We start from the raw sequence: 17,703 nt of genomic DNA, 5'->3' as shown, positions 1-17,703 counted from the left end.
CAGCAAGTAGTAACCGATTCGAATGATGATTGACACATTGGTTAGCTAATCAATTCCCAACGCAAATATGTTTCCATTTACGGTGTGTATTCAAATCAGTGTCGAAGGTAAATCCACCCAAAGAGAGATAAGTCAAACATCTAAAACTCTTTCACAATGTCTAAAAATTGACCAAAGTAAAATACATGAATATATGTTTTAAGGGCTATGAACTGGTCGTCTCCAAATAGCCACTCATGGAAAGGCCTAGACCTACCGTTACAAGAATGTGTCAAAAACAATGTTTAGAGAGAAAGAGAGAAATATTGGGAGAGAGAGAGAGAGAGAGAGAGAGAGAAGAGAGGGGGAAAGAGTGACGTAGAGAGAAAAAAAGAAATAAATAAAAAAAGAGAGAGAGACATAGGGAGAGGAAGAGAGACAGAGGAAGAAGAGTGAGAGATAAAGAGTGAAAAAAGAAAAAGAAAGCGAGTATGAGAGAGAGAGAAAGAAAGCAAAAAAAGAAAATTAGAGAGAATGTGTCAAATACAATGTTTGGAGAGAAAGAGAGAAATATTGGGAGAGAGAGAGAGAGAGAAGAGAGGGGGGAAAGAGTGACGTAGAGAGAAAAAAAGAAATAAATAAAAAGAGAGAGAGAGACATAGGGAGAGGAAGAGAGACAGAGGAAGAAGAGTGAGAGATAAAGAGTGAAAAAAGAAAAAGAAAGCGAGTATGAGAGAGAGAGAAAGAAAGCAAAAAAAGAAAATTAGAGAGAATGTGTCAAATACAATGTTTGGAGAGAAAGAGAGAAATATTGGGAGAGAGAGAGAGAGAGAGAAGAGAGGGGGGAAAGAGTGACGTAGAGAGAAAAAAAGAAATAAATAAAAAGAGAGAGACATAGGGAGAGGAAGAGAGACAGAGGAAGAAGAGTGAGAGATAAAGAGTGAAAAAAGAAAAAGAAAGCGAGTATGAGAGAGAGAGAAAGAAAGCAAAAAAAGAAAATTAGAGAGAATGTGTCAAATACAATGTTTGGAGAGAAAGAGAGAAATATTGGGAGAGAGAGAGAGAGAGAAGAGAGGGGGGAAAGAGTGACATAGAGAGAAAAAAAGAAATAAATAAAAAGAGAGAGACATAGGGAGAGGAAGAGAGACAGAGGAAGAAGAGTGAGAGATAAAGAGTGAAAAAAGAAAAAGAAAGCGAGTATGAGAGAGAGAGAGAAAGAAAGCAAAAAAAGAAAATTAGAGAGAATGTGTCAAATACAATGTTTGGAGAGAAAGAGAGAAATATTGGGAGAGAGAGAGAGAGAGAGAGAGAGAAGAGAGGGGGGAAAGAGTGACGTAGAGAGAAAAAAAGAAATAAATAAAAAGAGAGAGACATAGGGAGAGGAAGAGAGACAGAGGAAGAAGAGTGAGAGATAAAGAGTGACAAAAGAAAAAGAAAGCGAGAATGAGAGAGAGAAAGAAAGCAAAAAAAGAAAATTAGAAAGAATGTGTCAAATACAATGTTTGGAGAGAAAGAGAGAAATATTGGGAGAGAGAGAGAGAGAGAAGAGAGGGGGGAAAGAGTGACGTAGAGAGAAAAAAAGAAATAAATAAAAAGAGAGAGACATAGGGAGAGGAAGAGAGACAGAGGAAGAAGAGTGAGAGATAAAGAGTGAAAAAAGAAAAAGAAAGCGAGTATGAGAGAGAGAGAAAGAAAGCAAAAAAAGAAAATTAGAGAGAATGTGTCAAATACAATGTTTGGAGAGAAAGAGAGAAATATTGGGAGAGAGAGAGAGAGAGAGAGAGAGAAGAGAGGGGGGAAAGAGTGACGTAGAGAGAAAAAAAGAAATAAATAAAAAGAGAGAGACATAGGGAGAGGAAGAGAGACAGAGGAAGAAGAGTGAGAGATAAAGAGTGACAAAAGAAAAAGAAAGCGAGAATGAGAGAGAGAAAGAAAGCAAAAAATTAAATTAGAGAGAAAGAAAATTGAGAGACGGAGAGAGAGAGAGAGAAAAGAGAAAGAAAAGATAAAAGACTGAGAAAACAGAGAGGGTAAGAGAGAGAGACAGAACAGAGAAAGAGAACAAACAGAGATAGAGGGAAAATAGAAAAAAAATAAAACCAAAAGAAAAAAGAGAAGAATGGAGAAAAACCGAAAAACTGAAAAAAGTAAAACTCAAAAAAAAGGAAAAGGAAGAGAAAATTGTTTTGTTTTTTTTCATTTTTGTCATTTTTCTCTTTAATTCCTTTCTTTTCTTTCGTTCCTTTTTTTCTCCATTTACCTTGTATTGCTTTCTTTTCCTCCACTTTTTTTGTATTCCCGTTTTCCTTTTTTATTTCTTAATTCTTCTTCCCTCATTTCTATTCCTTTTAAAAAAAATAGTTTTCTCTTCCCTTTGTCTTTCTTTGAAAAAAAGTCTGAGTAAAAATCAAAAGAAAAATGGTGCTTTTTGCTCACTTTCAGCCCCTGTAGTTTGTAGTCTTCCTCAGACTTATTTTGGGCTGCACTACACAATACAGCGACATCTAGTGGTCAAATATTACACAGGGGGCGCAATATATGACTTTGCTTTAATTCCAATATGATGAAATGGTCTATTGATATATGTAGACGAGGATCTCTGCATATATATGTATTCACAAAATATGACAAAAATTGGATATATACAAGGGGTGTCAAACTGGTTTTAGCTGGGGGCCACAAATGCTATAAAAAAATCTCACGGGGGCCGGACTAGTAAGTTTAAGAGAAAGAGAAAGGGAGAAAAAGAGAGAGAAAGACAGGGAGGGAAAGAGAGAGCGATAAACAGATAGGGAGAAAGAGTAACGGTGAGAGAAAATGAGAGCAGAATTGAGATATAATACTTGAGAAATAAAGAGAGAAATAAAGAAAAAAAAAGAGAGAAATGAAGAGAGAAAGAAAAAGAGGAAAATAAAAAGAATGAGAGAAGTGAAACGACTGAGAAAGAAAGAGTTAAAGAGTGAGCAGGGGAAAAAGAGACAAAGTGAGGTGAGAGAGGGATCAAAAAAAGGGAGAGAAAGAGAGGGTGAGAAGGAAAGAGAAAAATAGAAAGAAAGAAAGAAAGAAAGAAAGAAAGAAAGAAAGAAAGAAAGAAAGAAAGAAAGATAATTACAGCACAAGTTACAGAGAAAGGAAATAGAAAGAAATAGAGTTGGAGAGTGAGAGAGAAATAGAGAAAAGAGAGGAAAAGAGAGAGTGAACAGGAGAAAGAGAGGGAGGAAAAAAATGTAAAAGAAGAGAGTTGGAGAGAAATAGAGAAATACTACCACAGCTCTTTTGCAAGTGTTAACTGGCTTCAGGTGGACATATTTAAAACTGCAGCTCATTTTTCTCTTGCGCTTCTCTCACTTCTCTAACTTCCTTTTTTCCTTTTCTCACTTTTCTCTTTCTCTCTTCCCACCCTTCACACTTTCTTTTCTCTTTTCTCTCCCTCTGTCTTTCTATTTCTCTTTGATTTCTTTCTTCCTCTCCCTTTCTTTTCCCCCTCTCTCACGACTTTTGATCTCTTTTATTTCTCCCGCTCTCTCTCGCTGTCCCTTTTTTTCTTTCTTTGTCCCGCCCTTTCTCCTTTTCCCCCCCTCTTTCTCTTATTTCTTTATCTCTCTTTTTCTTTCTCTTTAATCTACTAGTCCGGCCCCCGAGAGAATGATTGCTCTATCGTGTGGCCCCCGAGTTCAAATGAGTTTGACACCCCTGTAAAAAGAGAATGCTGAAAGCCGATTTTGGAGCTGATATTCATTCGCTATAAAAGCTTGAATACTGAAATTTGTAATAAGGCAAAAAGAAACAAAGAATCATTTTTAGAAATCCCCCAAAAATGAACAGCGCAGGAGATACAATTAGGCTACAACTCAAATAAGGATGCGTCAAAACTTAAATAACTCCCGAAAAGTTTTACAAAAACCTAAATGAAAAAAATATATCATGCAACCGATGACCATGACCTAAACAAACTTAAAAGAAAAAGTGCAAATTGAAAAAAGTGGGACCTCCTGCTTTAAATCCAGATTTACAAACTAATGTTATGATAAGAGCTCATCACTTCCACTTCAGCGTGATTTTTATGCTCTCGCTCAATCAAAACACACACGCTTGATTGATGGACTTATGGTATGATAAGAGCTCATTTATCAGTCTCCACCTGAACGTACAGTGGCTTGCGAAAGTATTTGGCCCCCTTGAACTTTTTTTTGCCACATTTCAGACTTCAAACATCAAGTGGGACACAATCATTGCTACTATTGTCGCGGTTTTCTGATTCTGGGTAAATAGGTGTCACGTTGTGTTTATAAGGCAATCATTAATAAGGGGAGTAAATACTATATTCGGCAGCACGGCAGGGCAGTGGTTAGCGCCTGTGCGGCGCAGTTCTGAGGTCATGAGATCGAACCTTCCTGTGTGGAGTTTGCATGTTCTCCCCGTGATTGCGTGGGTTTCCTCCCACATTCCAAAAACATGCATGTCAGGTGAGGAGGTCCGGGGTTCAATTTCAGCCACCGTATCCTCCCCGTGTGGAATTTGCATGATCTCTCCAAAACACATGCATGCCAGGTTAATTGGCCTAACCAAAATGTTACCTAGGTGTGAGTGAGCAAGTTAAGTTGAGTTGAGTTTTTATGATCATTTTCTTATCATTATTTTTGCAAAGAGGCGGCTGGGTTGATAGTGTGCTGCCATCGTATCCTACCCGTGTGGAGTTTGCATGATCTCTCCAAAAAACATGCATGTCAGGTTAATTGGCCGGTCCAAATGGTCCCTAGGCGTGAGTGAGCAAGTTAAGGAGTTTTTATGATCATTTTCTTATCATTATTTTTGCAAATTGGCGTCTGGGTTGATAGTGTGCAACCCTACGGTGAGGAGGTCCAGGGTTCAATTCCAGCCACCGTATCCTCCCCGTGTGGAGTTTGCATGATCTCTCCAAAAACATGCATGTCAGGTTAATTGGCCTAACCAAAATGTTACCTAGGTGTGAGTGAGCAAGTTAAGTTGAGTTGAGTTTTTATGATCATTTTCTTATCATTATTTTTGCAAAGAGGCGGCTGGGTTGATAGTGTGCTGCCATCGTATCCTTCCCGTGTGGAGTTTGCATGATCTCTCCAAAAAACATGCATGTCAGGTTAATTGGCCTAACCAAATTGGTCATTAGGTGTGAATGAGCCAGTTAAAGAGTTTTTATGATCCTTTTCTTATCATTATTTTTGCAAAGAGGCGGCTGGGTTGATAGTGTGCAGCCACTGTATCCTCCCCGGGTGGAGTTTGCATGATCTCTCCAAAAAACATGCATGTCAGGTTAATTGGCCGGTCCAAATTGCCCCTAGGTGTGAATGAGCAAGTGAGTTGTCCGTCTCTGTGTCCTGCAACTGGTTGGCAACCAGTTCAGGGTGTCCCCTGCCCACTGCCCGAGGATAGCTGGGATGAACTCCAGCACCCCCGCGACCCTACTGTGGATAAGCGGTGCAGATAATGGATGGAATGCTACATTTGTAATCGCTATCCAACCATACGGCAGTCGCTATTTATACATGATCCGAAAAGACGCGACGTAAACAACTCAGGGGAGAGTCCGCAACAGCGTTATTTATAACTACTGTGGGATGTTGATCAATTCGCCATTGGGTTATAATCCCCATGTTTTTGTCCTCGAGTTAGACTCCAGTCTTCTCGCTTCGGGAGACGAAAACCGGCACCTAAGTTGAATTTACCGTGCGAGCAGACTGCCCATCGACGCCAAATGACCTCATCCCGAGCAAGTATGTTGTTCAATCCGAATACACGGGGTTGAGGATTCAACACAGCCGGTCGCATCCAATATTATATAAGGCTTCCGCAGGCAATGTTCACACCAGCCCTCCTACTACTCTGCCTCCCACTCATGCAAAATTGACTATCTGCAGGCAGAGGTGCATCACAAGATGACAGCACTCCACTGTTGATACGACCTATGCAATAACTGGGCTAGTGTTCATCGGCAATGTTCCCTGTCATTTTCCTTACGGGTCTGAGCGTTCACACAAAGTCGGTGAGCAACGCTTGAAACAACAGTGAGCAACGGCGATCCCAAGTGTGGCAACTAAGTCATTATCAAACATGTCCAAAATTTGACATCAAGTTACATTTTACTGAGTTTCCGGCAATGCAAAATGATTTTTCGCTTTTGAATGAATTGACTCATGTACGATTGCAAAGGTTGTCCGGCCTACAAACGTCGTTTGTTCTTACAATTTTTTCACAAGATATCCATTTCTTTTTTTTTCCTGATATATTTTGTCGCATAATATTAACATTTTTGGGGGCTTATTTAGTCAGTTGCACGATACACAACTGTATTTAATCACATTTTTGAGTGGAAGTACAATGTTGGCAACAAGATTGACTTGCCCAAATTATTTGAATGCGACACAATTTTTTTCTTCTTTTTTCCGTGTTTTTTTCTACTTTTTTTAAAATCCCTTTAAAAAAAAATCTCATTGTGTTGATTTTTTTCCGAGCTGTTACTTTTTTCTTCTTGTTCTCTGTTTACTTTTTTCCTACGTTTCTTTCTTTTCTTTTTTTCTGGCTTTTTCCTAAATTTTTCCTTCTTTTTTTCTTTTCCTTTTGTTTCTTTTTTTCCCAGCTTTTCACTATTTTTTCATTTTGGTATTTTTTCTTTTTTGTTCTATTCCCCATTTCCTTTAAGTCATTTTGTGCATAATTTTACATCATATTTGGTCATGTTGGGATGAAAGAAGCAAAAACAACCCGAAGAGCCGTTTAGGACCCGAAAGAGCCGGTTCCTTTTAGTGAGCCGAGCCGAAGAAGCCGGTTCTCGACAAACTCTACTGACTTTACTCAACTTCGTTCTACTTCGACTCGGCTTCAAAATACCGCATTTAGAACACAGCGTTAGGGGAACTCGTGTATTTTTACCTTCATGCACTGTAACGTTGACTTAAGTCGCTTCTTAATTAGTAATTTTGAGCCCTTGTTTTTGGAAGTTTATATCCTTCACATTGAGAGGCATAATCAGTTAAATAATACATATTTTGGAATTTTGAATAGCATCTCAGTGTTCTGGTTTGCCCGCGTCCCTGCGTCCTAGACGCATTATTTTTGCTGGGGACGCATCGTCTCAAATCAACGTGCGTCCCCGGGACGCAACTTTTTTGACACCAAATTGTCATTATCATTTTTTAAAAAGATTTACCGCACTCCAAACTTTTCGTCAGGCAGATCCGCCATTGTTGTTTTGGTCTCACGGTTTGAGTTTTCGTCTGCACACCGATCTCCAGTTCGAGTTGTGTAGTGAAAGTCCATCTCTTTTTAGAGAACCGGCTTTTTTGGCTCAACTCATTAAAGAGAGCCGGCTCTCCAACGGCTCACTTGCTTTGATGCATTATATTACGAATGATTATGTTGTATAAAGAAGTTAAGAAAAAAAGGAAGTATAAAAACATAAAATGAAAAAAGAATGGTTTGTGGTTATCCCTTGAATCAGTATATTACCAACAATAATTGAATGCAGAAAATGAATTCATAATTTGACCAAGAAAATGTATTATTCTACTTCATTATATTTGCATGTATTTTTTCCTTCTACAGTGAACGTCCAAGCGACTTCATTTTTGAACTTTTTTTATAATAAAGCTCATTCATGTCGAGCAACTCGGTGTCTCACAACAAAATGTTCATTAACAATATATATGATACAAGGAAACACATGTACAATATAACATGTTAAACCACATAAATAAACGTGTTTGAAAAAAAAAGAAGATTTTTTTTTGTATTTTGTAAGGGAAAATACGACAGTTTGTAAGGTCATGGAGCACACTCAATTTTGGGGACCCATAGATCTCTGTTGGGACCCATAGATTTTTTGAGCATGCCAGTCCCCGGGACCCATCACTTTTCACAGGTCAAATGAACACTGGCATCTGTGTTATGGTCAGTTAAATCCCTTTTTAAATAGACATTCACTCTTACAGGCCAGAACTACATTTATTACTGAAGGATTTTATACATTTGACTATAAAGGATTTTATACGATGGAATACTAGTTACATTTATTGAGTTTAATGCTGTAGTTATTCATTGACTGTGCCTTTATTCAATGAGCAGTGGAAGTTCAGGGCACCCTGGTAGGAAGTATCGTTTACAGGAATGGCGGGAACGGGAGGCTGATAAGATAATCAGCACATCCAGACGCAGAACAGCAGGCGATGTATTGAGAAACGCTTGCCGTTGTTTTGAGGAACCACAGACATCGGGACGCTCGTCTCGGAGATTGTGAAGCTCACGTTGGGCTTTGTTGGCGCGCCCATGGGAGGAGTCGGCACACCATCTTGCGGAAAGCCGAGAGGAGAAGGCTAGAGGACTTCAGAGACCAACTACACTAATTCGGCCATTTTTGATTCAGTTAAATTGCTAATGAAATGAAATCTGCCCCCGTGTGAAAATGTCGGCTTTCTTGTTCATCTTTTCCATCAAGAAACAAGCGCGCATAAATTGTTGGGTGAATGTAGGTTGTGTTTGGTTAATGGAGTCATTCAAACAATTTGGTAGACGGTGCATTTTGATATTTAATTCCCCACAGATAGTAAGAGGGGTTGATCTCTGCCCCAAAAGTCAACTTATTGCTTTTGGTTTCACTCACTCAGCATTTTCTCCAGAAAGACATTCCACTCTCCCAGGAAGAACGGCATTGAATATTGACATCTCTCAGAGTCAGTCAGTTAGGTTGCCATAAAGATGGCCTTTTTAGTTTTGTTGACTCAACATTTTCCCAGAAAGACATTCCATTCTCCAAGGTCAAAACGACATTGAATATCAACCCTATCTTTTTACGGGCAGTCAGGCATGTTGCCCTAGATGTGAAATCTGCACAAAATGCTGACATGGCTGGTTTTGCTGACTTAGCACTTTCCCCAGAAAGAAACTCCACTCTTCCCGAGAGAACAACAATGAATATCAACAACATTTTTCACAGAGAGTCAGGCCAATTACCCTAGATGAGAAAACTGCCCAAAAAAGCTCACTCAGCATTTTTGGTTTTGTTGACTCATCATTTTCCCAAAAAGACATTCTACACTCCTAAGCCAAAACAACATTGAATATCAACACAATCTCTTAAAGGCAGTCAGGTAGGTTACCCTATATATGAATATCTCGGAGGGGCGCTACCGTAAAGCCTCTAAATATCAGGGCCCTGTTTTTAAGCACAAAATGTGATCTGTGAATTAGTAGTATTTTTTTAGTATTTCTTTGTTATTTTTTTAATATTTATGTATTTGTATTTTTTGTAGTATTTTTTTCATATTTATGTAGCAATTGTTTTTGTAGTTTTCTTTAGTCTTTTTTTTAATTATGTAGTAGTATTTCTGTCGTTGTATTTCTGTAGTAGTATTTTTGTATTATAATGCTATTGTAGTAGTATTTCTTTACTATTTTTGTCTTTGAAAAATTAAAACAAAATAATATATCAGGTCCCTGTTTTTAAGCACTGAATGTGATCTGTGAATTAGTAGTATTTTTTTTAGCATTTCTGTAGTATTTTTTGTAGTATTTCTTTTGTATTTTTTTAATATTGATGTATTTGTATTTTTGTAGTATTTTTTTTCACATTTATGTAGCAATTGTTTTTGGAGTTTTCTTTAGTATTTTTTTTTATTTTGTAGTAGTATTTCTGTCGTTGTATTTCTGTAGTAGTATTTTTGGATTATAATGTTATTGTAGTAGTATTTCTTTACTATTTTTGTCTGTTAAAATGAAAACAAAATAATATATCAGGTCCCTGTTTTTAGCACTAAATGTGATATTTAAATTAGTAGTAATTTGTGGTATTTTGTAGTATTTCTGTAGTAGTATTTTTGTATTATAATGTTATTGTAGTAGTATTTCTTTACTATTTTTGTCACTATGATGACTTTGCACCAAATGCAATATTGCACAACCCTTACGATACCAACGGTATCACGACAACACTGTATGTAACATCCCACATGCCGACATTTCTTGTGTAAATACCATGTAAATTATACTTATAGCCTTATCCCCCTTGTTTTATAACCTTATCTTCTCTGTTCCTTTATCTTGTTGGCTCATACCTCACTGTGAATGTGTAAAACTGGAGTGTCATGCCCAATTTCGTTGTCACAATATGTTAACCCATTTTGTAACAATGACAATAAAGGTATATTCTATTCTCTATTCTATTCTATTTTAAAAATGAAAACAAAATAATATATCAGGTCCCTGTTTTTAGCACGAAATGTGATATTTAAATAAGTAGTAATTTGTGGTATTTTTGTAGTATTTCTTTAGTATTTTTTCACTTTGTATGTGGTTGTGTTTCTTTAGTATTTTTGTAATATTTATGTCATTGTATTCTTTTAATATTTATGTGGTTGTATTTATTGAAGGATTTCTTTAGTATTTTTGTAATATTTATGTAGTTGTATTTTTTAGTACTATTTCTGTTATAATATTTCCTTAGTAGTATTTTTGTATTGTAATATTATTGTAGTAGTATTCTATACTATCTTTGTCTTTTAAGAATGAAATAAAAATAATATAACAAGTCCCTGTTTTTAAGCACTAAATGTGATTTCGATTAGTAGTCATTTTGTAGTATTTCTTAGTATTTTTTTTTGAATATTTATGCAATTGAATTTTTCGTAGTATTTTGTACTATATTTTTAGATTTTTTTTTTAATATTTATGTAGCAGTATATTTGTTGTAGTATTTCTGTTGTAATATTTCTGTAGTAGTATTTTTGTGTTATAATGTTATTGTAGTCGTATTTCCCTGTTTTTAAGCACTAAGTGTGATATTTGAATTAGTAGTACTTTTGTAGTATTTTTGTAGTATTTCTGTGGTGTTATTGTAGTACTGCTTTAGTACTTTTGTAATATGTATGGAGTTGCATTTTTGTAGTATTTCTGTTGTAATATTTATGTAGTAGTATTTTTCTATTCTATTGATATTGTAGTAGTATTTCCATACTACTTTTGAATGAAAGCAAAATAATATATTAGGTCCCTGTTTTTAAGCACTATGTTTGATATTTAAATAAGTAGTAATTTTGTAGTATTTCTGTAGTAGTATTTTTGCTGTAGACACACAAATTGGGGACAAAGTTGGCACCCTGTTTTTTTCCTTTAGAAGTACTTTACCATTATATACTCTATATATTGTCATTGTATTGTGACCATTATTGTTTGGCGGGCCAAATGAAAAAGCCGGTATATTGATCACACCTGTCTTAAAGGAACAGTGTGTATTATTTAGCGCCTCCTTGTGATAGAAGAAAAACGTAATTAATTTTTCAAAAAACACACAAAAAACTTTGATTTAAAAAAAGTAAAAAAAATTACTCATGTATTTCTTTCTACTCGTAAGTCAAGAAATTTGCATTTATATACTGACATAATCATCTGCCATCGTGCTGCTACGGGTACTCGAAAACCGAAAAATACTCAAAAGGCACAGGCAAAAAAATGGGGGGGTCATTTTTAATCTCCATAGTTTGTTTTCTACCTGGTGCTTTTGAGCACTCCTCTTTGGTCACACAACACGGTAGAGCGACATCTAGTGGGCAAATATTAATCACGGTCCTTTTTAAAGAAAACTACAAAATCCTTACACATAAATTCTTCCCCAACTTTCTAAAAAGGCCCAGGAACCACTAGGGTAGCGCTAAAGAGCCACATGCGGGTCTAGAGCCGCAGGTTGCTGACCCCGCCATGGAGACAACAGCTTTTTGTCCAGAAACATACTTTAGTTACGTTTTTGGTTGCAGCTATTTTACTCTCTGCAGAGTGAGCTTTTTTTTCCCGTGTTTATGTAAATCTGTGGTGTTGCAACAGTAGCAGACCGCTTTACCAGACAAATGAAAACAAGTTAGTCATTTTCTGTAGTTGCAGCAGCTACATCAGGCTTTTCAAAGTCAGTTGGACTTAGGGACAGGTCCAGACTTCATGTTCTTAGGTGGGCCGGAGAGTAAACGCAGCTTTACATCGGAACCAACTCACCACAAACAAACAATCTCAAGAGCTACGACCGTCATACTGCTTCCATATAAAAAAACAAAAGAAATACAAAGTACAACTTTTAGCAGTCAACGGGATCTAACATCAATAAAACCGAAATGGACGTCAGAGCTGTAATTCTACTTTACTCTACTGCCCTCTAGTGGCGGGAAACAGTTTTCACTGCCAAATTCAAGCACTTAAGGACTTTCAAAGCCAATTTTACAATTACTACAGTACCATTTAAAGAAGAAATCGAAAGGAATCGTGTATTTTGCAGTGCCACAAATATATTTAAGGATTAAATATAAAATTTCTAAAGATATAAAAGATTTTTTTTTAAATACTACCTTCATTCTATGCGTAAATATCCATATTTGATACTCAATCCTCGCACAGATACAAATTGTACTGTTTAAGTGTAGCATGCACCTCCATAGGACAACACCATACCAACTAATGCCAGCTGCCGTTAATCGCTAGAAGAAATGCAATGGCAAGGCCAAGTTGCCAGAAAGCAGTGTCATTGTGAGCAGACCTGTTGAGAACCGTGGCAACAGTTTCAAGCATCGACAAGCACTTCACCCAAAATTCAAGTACTTGTTTAACCCTTGGAAACACGGCATTTAAATTCAAGCATTTTTAAGGATTTCAAGCGCCTTTACAAACATTTACGGTGGGACAGCATAAATCATCCAACGGGCCAGATACGGCCCGCGGGCCGTATGTTTGACAAGCCTACATCACGGGTGTCGAACATGCGCCCCGCAGGCCAGTTCGGAACTAACGACAGATTGAATCCGAACTACGAGACAAGGCTGAGAGGAGCTCAAGAGAAAAAAAAGACAAAATACAAGCTGCAGTTTTAAATAAAGCCTGTATTTTTATTTCCTCTCTCTCTCTCTCTCTCTCTCTCTTTCGCTCACTCTTTCATTTTTCCATGTTTTTCCTTCTCTTCACTTACCTACTCTTATTTCTCTCTTTCACTTTTTACTTCTCCTTCTCTATTCCTTTTCCTCATTCTTTCTCCCCTTCTCTGTCTCTATCTTTCTTTTCCCGCTCTTCCTTACTTTAATTATTTCTCTCTTTTCACCTCTCTCTTTCTTCTTCTCTCATTGTATTCATTTTTTGTTGTCCCTCCTCTCTTCCTCCTTTTCTCTTTAATTTTCTCTCACTCTCTCTTTTATTTCTCTCTCTCTTTTTACTTCTTCTATATTTATTTTCTTATTTTTTTCCTTCTGTCTCTATCTTTCTTTTTCCTCTCTTCCTTTCTTTAACTCTTTCTCTTTTTCTTCTCTCTCTCTCTCTCTCTCCTTCTCTCTTTGTATTTATCTTTCTTTGTTTCTCCTCGCTTTCCCCTCCTCTCTTTAATGTTCTCTCTCTCTCTCTCTCATTCTCCCTTTCTTCCATTTACTGTCTCTTTTTCTCTCTCTCTCCCTGCCTTTCTTCCTGTGTCTCTCTATATATTTCTCTTTCTATCTTTCTTTCCTTGTGTATTTCTGTCTCTCCCTTTCGCTTTTGCTCTTCTCTCTCTTTATTTGTCTTCCTATTATTCTTCCCTTGTTTCTTTCTCTCCCACCTCTGTCTTTTTTCTCTTTCCAGGCTAAAATGAGAGTTTGCCACCCCTTGATCTACATAGAGAACATTGGAGGAGTGAAGTCTGGATCCCAGAAGAGTAGGATGCAAACACATGGCTCGTATCGACAATATCGATCTTTGAATTGATCCTCCCACCCCCGACTTTCAGCTCGACATCGCGGATGGTATCGACCCCGGAGAGCTTCCTGTAGCAAGCAGTCAAGAAACACTCATTCCTAACGGAGCCCGTTTCGACGCGGAATAACGACGAAATGGCGTTTGGTGACGTCACAACCATCCAAGACATCAAAACCCCCACCCCCGTCGTCGATCGCGACCACCACGTAGGGTGCCATGGATCCCGATCTCATATTTTTCAGCCGGCTGCACAACTTTTTCTTCCGCTTATTTCGCTGTCGAAGAAGCGTCACGTCAACTGAAACGCCAATGATAAAACATCCCCAGGGAAGACAAATCGAACGAAACGAACGGGGGGGAAAAAAATATGGTTTTGGTCCGACCTTCTCGTTGTGACGGCGGCTTCGTTCGCGTGGCAGCAAACGTGCACCTTTCGAGTCTGGCGCCGATCTTCATCGAGGGATGCCAAAAAAACAACGTTGAGGGTGGACTCGGTTGATCAAAGAGGGCTCAAAGCGGCCATTCTTTCCGTTGCCTTTGAGAGTGTGAGCGCGAAGGGAGCGCTCGCTTGCCTGCCCGCCGTCCGCCTCCTCCGTGCGTTCGAATGGGAAGTTGTTGCAAAGTTGCAGCCGCGGATGAGGTCCGCTGCGGCGCCCCTCGTCGCCAGGGATGCGTCGTTCGCGAACGATGCGGTTCTGTGAGCCGGCACCTCGAGGAGAACGAGGGAGAAATGGAGAAACATAGTGAGAAAGGGAGGGAGAGAGGGAGAGAGGGCGGGAGGGCGTAGCGAAGAAATGAAGGGAGGAAGGAAGGAAGGATAGAAAGAAAGAAAGAAAGAAAGCAAAAAAGCAAGCAAGAAGGAAAGAAAGAAAGGAAACAAGAAAGCAAGAAAGCAAAAAAGCAAGAAAGAAAGAAAGCAAAGAAGCAGAAAAAAAATAGAAAACAAGGGAAGGAAGAAGAAAGCAGACAAGAAACAAAGAAAGAAAGCGAGAAAGCAAAAAAGAAAGAAAGAAAGAAAAAAAGAAAGAAAGAAAGAAAGGAAACAAGAAAGAAAGCAAGCAAAAAAGAAAGAAACCAAGAAAGCAAAAAAGCAAGAAAGAAAGAAAGCAAGGAAGCAAGACAGCAAAAAAGCAAGAAAGAAAGAAAAAAGCAAAAAAGAAAGAAAGGAAACAAGAAAGAAAGAAAGCAAAAAAGAAAGAAAGCAAGAAAGAAAGAAAGAAAGAAAACAAAAAAACAAGAAAGAAAGAAAGCAAGAAAGCAAGAAAGAAAGAAAGCAAAAAAGCAAAAAAGAAAAAAAGAAAGAAAGAAAGAAAGAAAGAAAGAAAGAAAGGGAACAAGAAAGAAAGAAATCAAAAAAGAAAGAAAGAAAGGGAACAAGAAAGAAAGAAATCAAAAAAGAAAGAAAGCAAGGAAGCAAAAAAGCAAGAAAGCAAAAAAGCAAGAAAGAAAGCAAGAAAGCAAGAAAGCAAAAAAAGCAAGCAAGAAAGAAACAAAGAAACAGAAAGGAAGGATGAAAGGACGGAAAGAGGGACAAACAGAAGAAAGATAGAAAACAAAGGAAGGAAGGAAGGAAGAAAGAAAGAATGAGAAGCAAAGAAAGAAAGAAAGAAAAGAAAAAAGGAAAGCAAAGAAAGCAAGTGCAAAAAAGAGCAGGCAAGAAAAAAAGAAAGCTAGTAAGAAAGCAAGAAGTGAGAAAGCGAGAAAGAAAGGAAGCAAGAAAGCAAGCAAGCAAGCAAGCAACAAAGAAAGAAAGCAAGAAAGCAAAGAAGAAAGAAAATAAAAAAGCAAAAAGAAAGAAAGAAAGAATGAAAGAAGCAAGCAATAAAGAAAGCAAAAAAGCAAAAAGAAAGAAAAAAAGAAGGAAAGAAAGAAAGGAAGGAAGGAAGCAAGGAAGGAAGAGAGAGAGAAAGAGAAAGAAATAAAGAAAAAAGGAATAAAGGAAGGAAGGAAGCTGGGAAGGAAGGAAGAATGGACAAACAGAAGAAAGATAGAAATAAGGGAAGGAACGAGGGAATGAAGGAAGGACGGACAGGGGGACAAGCAGAAGAAAGAACGAAAGGAGGGAAGGAAGGAAGGAAGGAAGGAAGGAAGGAAGGGAGGGAAGAAGGAAGGAAGGACGGAAGGAAGGAAAGAAGGAAGGAAGGAAGGAAAGAAATACAAACAGAAGAAAGATAGAAAAAAATAAAGAAACAAAGAAAGAAAGAAAGAAAGAGAGGAAAAAAGAAAGAAAGGACAGAAGGATAAACAGAAGGAAGGCTGAACAGATGAACAGAAGAAAAAGAAAGAAAGAAAGAAAGAAAGAAAGAAAGAAAGAAAGAGGAAGAAATAGAAAGGGAGAAAGTGAGATTAAATGTCCTATTAGTAAAGTCATTTTTGTAACGTTTTTTGGCACAAAACCTGAATTCTCTTATTTTTTGTTTCTTTCTTTCATTCTTCCTTTCTTGTTGCCTTTCTTTCCTTTCTTTCTCTCTTCTTTTTCCTCCTTTTATCCTTCTTCCTATCTTTCTGTCTTCCTTTTTTCGTTCTTTATTTCTTTTTTCGTTTTTCCTTTCATGTTTGTTTCTTTCTATATTTCTTATTTTCTTCCTCTCTTTCATGCTTCCTTCCTTTCTTTCTATCTTCATTCCTTTCTTTCTTTCATTATTTATTTTGTTTTTTTTCTTTGTTTCTTTCTTATTTTCTTTCTTTCTTATTTTCTTTCTTTCTTTCCTTCATTTTTTCTATCTTTTTTCTTCCTTTTTTTCTCTCTTTTTTTTCTTTCTTTCTTTTTTTCCGTCTTTCTTTCTGTCCGTCTTTCTTTCCATCTTTCTTTCTTTCTTTTTTCCTTTTTTGTTTGTTTGTTACTTTCTTTCTTTTCTTAATTTTTTCTTTCTGTTTTCTTTCTGTTTTTCTTTCTTTTTTCTTTTCTTTTTTTCTGTCTTTCTTTCTGTCTTTCTTTCTTTTTTCCTTTTTTGTTTATTTGTTTGTTTCTTTCTTTCTCTCTCAATATCTGTCTTTTTGTATATTTCTGTTCCTCTTTCTTTTTGTTTGTTTTGTTTATCTTTCCTTTTTACTCTTACTGTCCCTTGTCTCTCTTTCTTTCGATTTTTTCTCAGCCTTATTATTCTTTCTCCCACTGTATTCCTTTCTCTTTCTTCCTCTCTCACCTTCTCTTTATTTTCTCTCCCTTTCTTTTTCTCTCTTTCCTTTTTCTCTCATTCTATCCATTTTCTCTCTTTTTTATTATTTCTCCCACTGTATTTCTTTCTTTCTCTCTTACTCTTTATTTTCTCTCTCTTTCTTTTTTGTCTCCCTTTCAATCCCTCTCTCTCTCTCTTTCTTTGTTTATCTGTCTCTATTTTTCTCTTTCGCTCTCTTTCGCTTGTGGTTGCTCAGTAAAAAACAAATATAAGGGTCAATGTTGACTGTGTATGGAATATAGTAATATCATAGCACAATCAATGTATTAAAATGAATCGATTCGATGCCTAATGTTGATTAATAATCAATAATCTTTGGAATAAAGCAACAAAAACAATCGAACGAACTGTTAGGGAGCCGAAGGAGTCTCTGTTTTCAGTGAGCCGATCCGAAAGAGCCCGTTCTCTATAAAGAGCCTGAATTCCCATCAATCTTATCCACGAATCAACTCTCGCGAGAGCAAACGAAGCCTATACATTTGCAGCCTGTCGTCTCGCGTTGACTGAGGAAACGAAAGCAAGATTTGTGCTACGGACACAAGGCTGGCAGCAGGTTACCATAGCAACGAGTTGTTGCCAGCGACCTCTACTGAAACAAGTTGAGATAAAGATAAATAATAATAATAAAGGGTTCACTAAGGTTTTAAACGCGTATTAGGTGTTTTTATTTAACGGCATGAATGAAAATTAACATTTAATTTTACATCTAAAAGAAGGATTGATCTCATCTCTGGTTAGCGTAGTCGATCGCGATCACAGGTTTGGTTACCATGGCAACATGGCCGTCAAAAGCGATTTTCACACCGCACGTTTTGCTAGTGAA

General features: G+C 37.2%; 1 protein-coding gene across 1 annotated transcript in view; it reads right to left on the bottom strand.

The window, feature by feature from the left end:
• The window catches only part of sipa1l1 (signal-induced proliferation-associated 1 like 1), a 117,677-nt gene extending 103,279 nt beyond the window's left edge, over positions 1 to 14,398 (bottom strand). The window contains exon 1 of the mRNA XM_088325724.1: positions 14,085 to 14,398. The gene's annotated coding sequence lies outside the window, so the exon portion shown is untranslated. The remainder of the gene's footprint in view (positions 1 to 14,084) is intronic.
• Positions 14,399 to 17,703: the final 3,305 nt, after the last annotated feature.

The sequence above is a fragment of the Urocampus carinirostris genome, chromosome 20 (genome assembly GCF_059441175.1).
Source record: "Urocampus carinirostris isolate Australia breed hairy pipefish chromosome 20, RoL_Ucar_1.0, whole genome shotgun sequence".
NCBI classification, from domain to species: Eukaryota; Metazoa; Chordata; class Actinopteri; order Syngnathiformes; family Syngnathidae; genus Urocampus; species Urocampus carinirostris.
The sequence above is the reverse complement of the archived record's forward strand: the minus strand, read 5'-3'. Positions and strand labels throughout refer to the sequence as shown.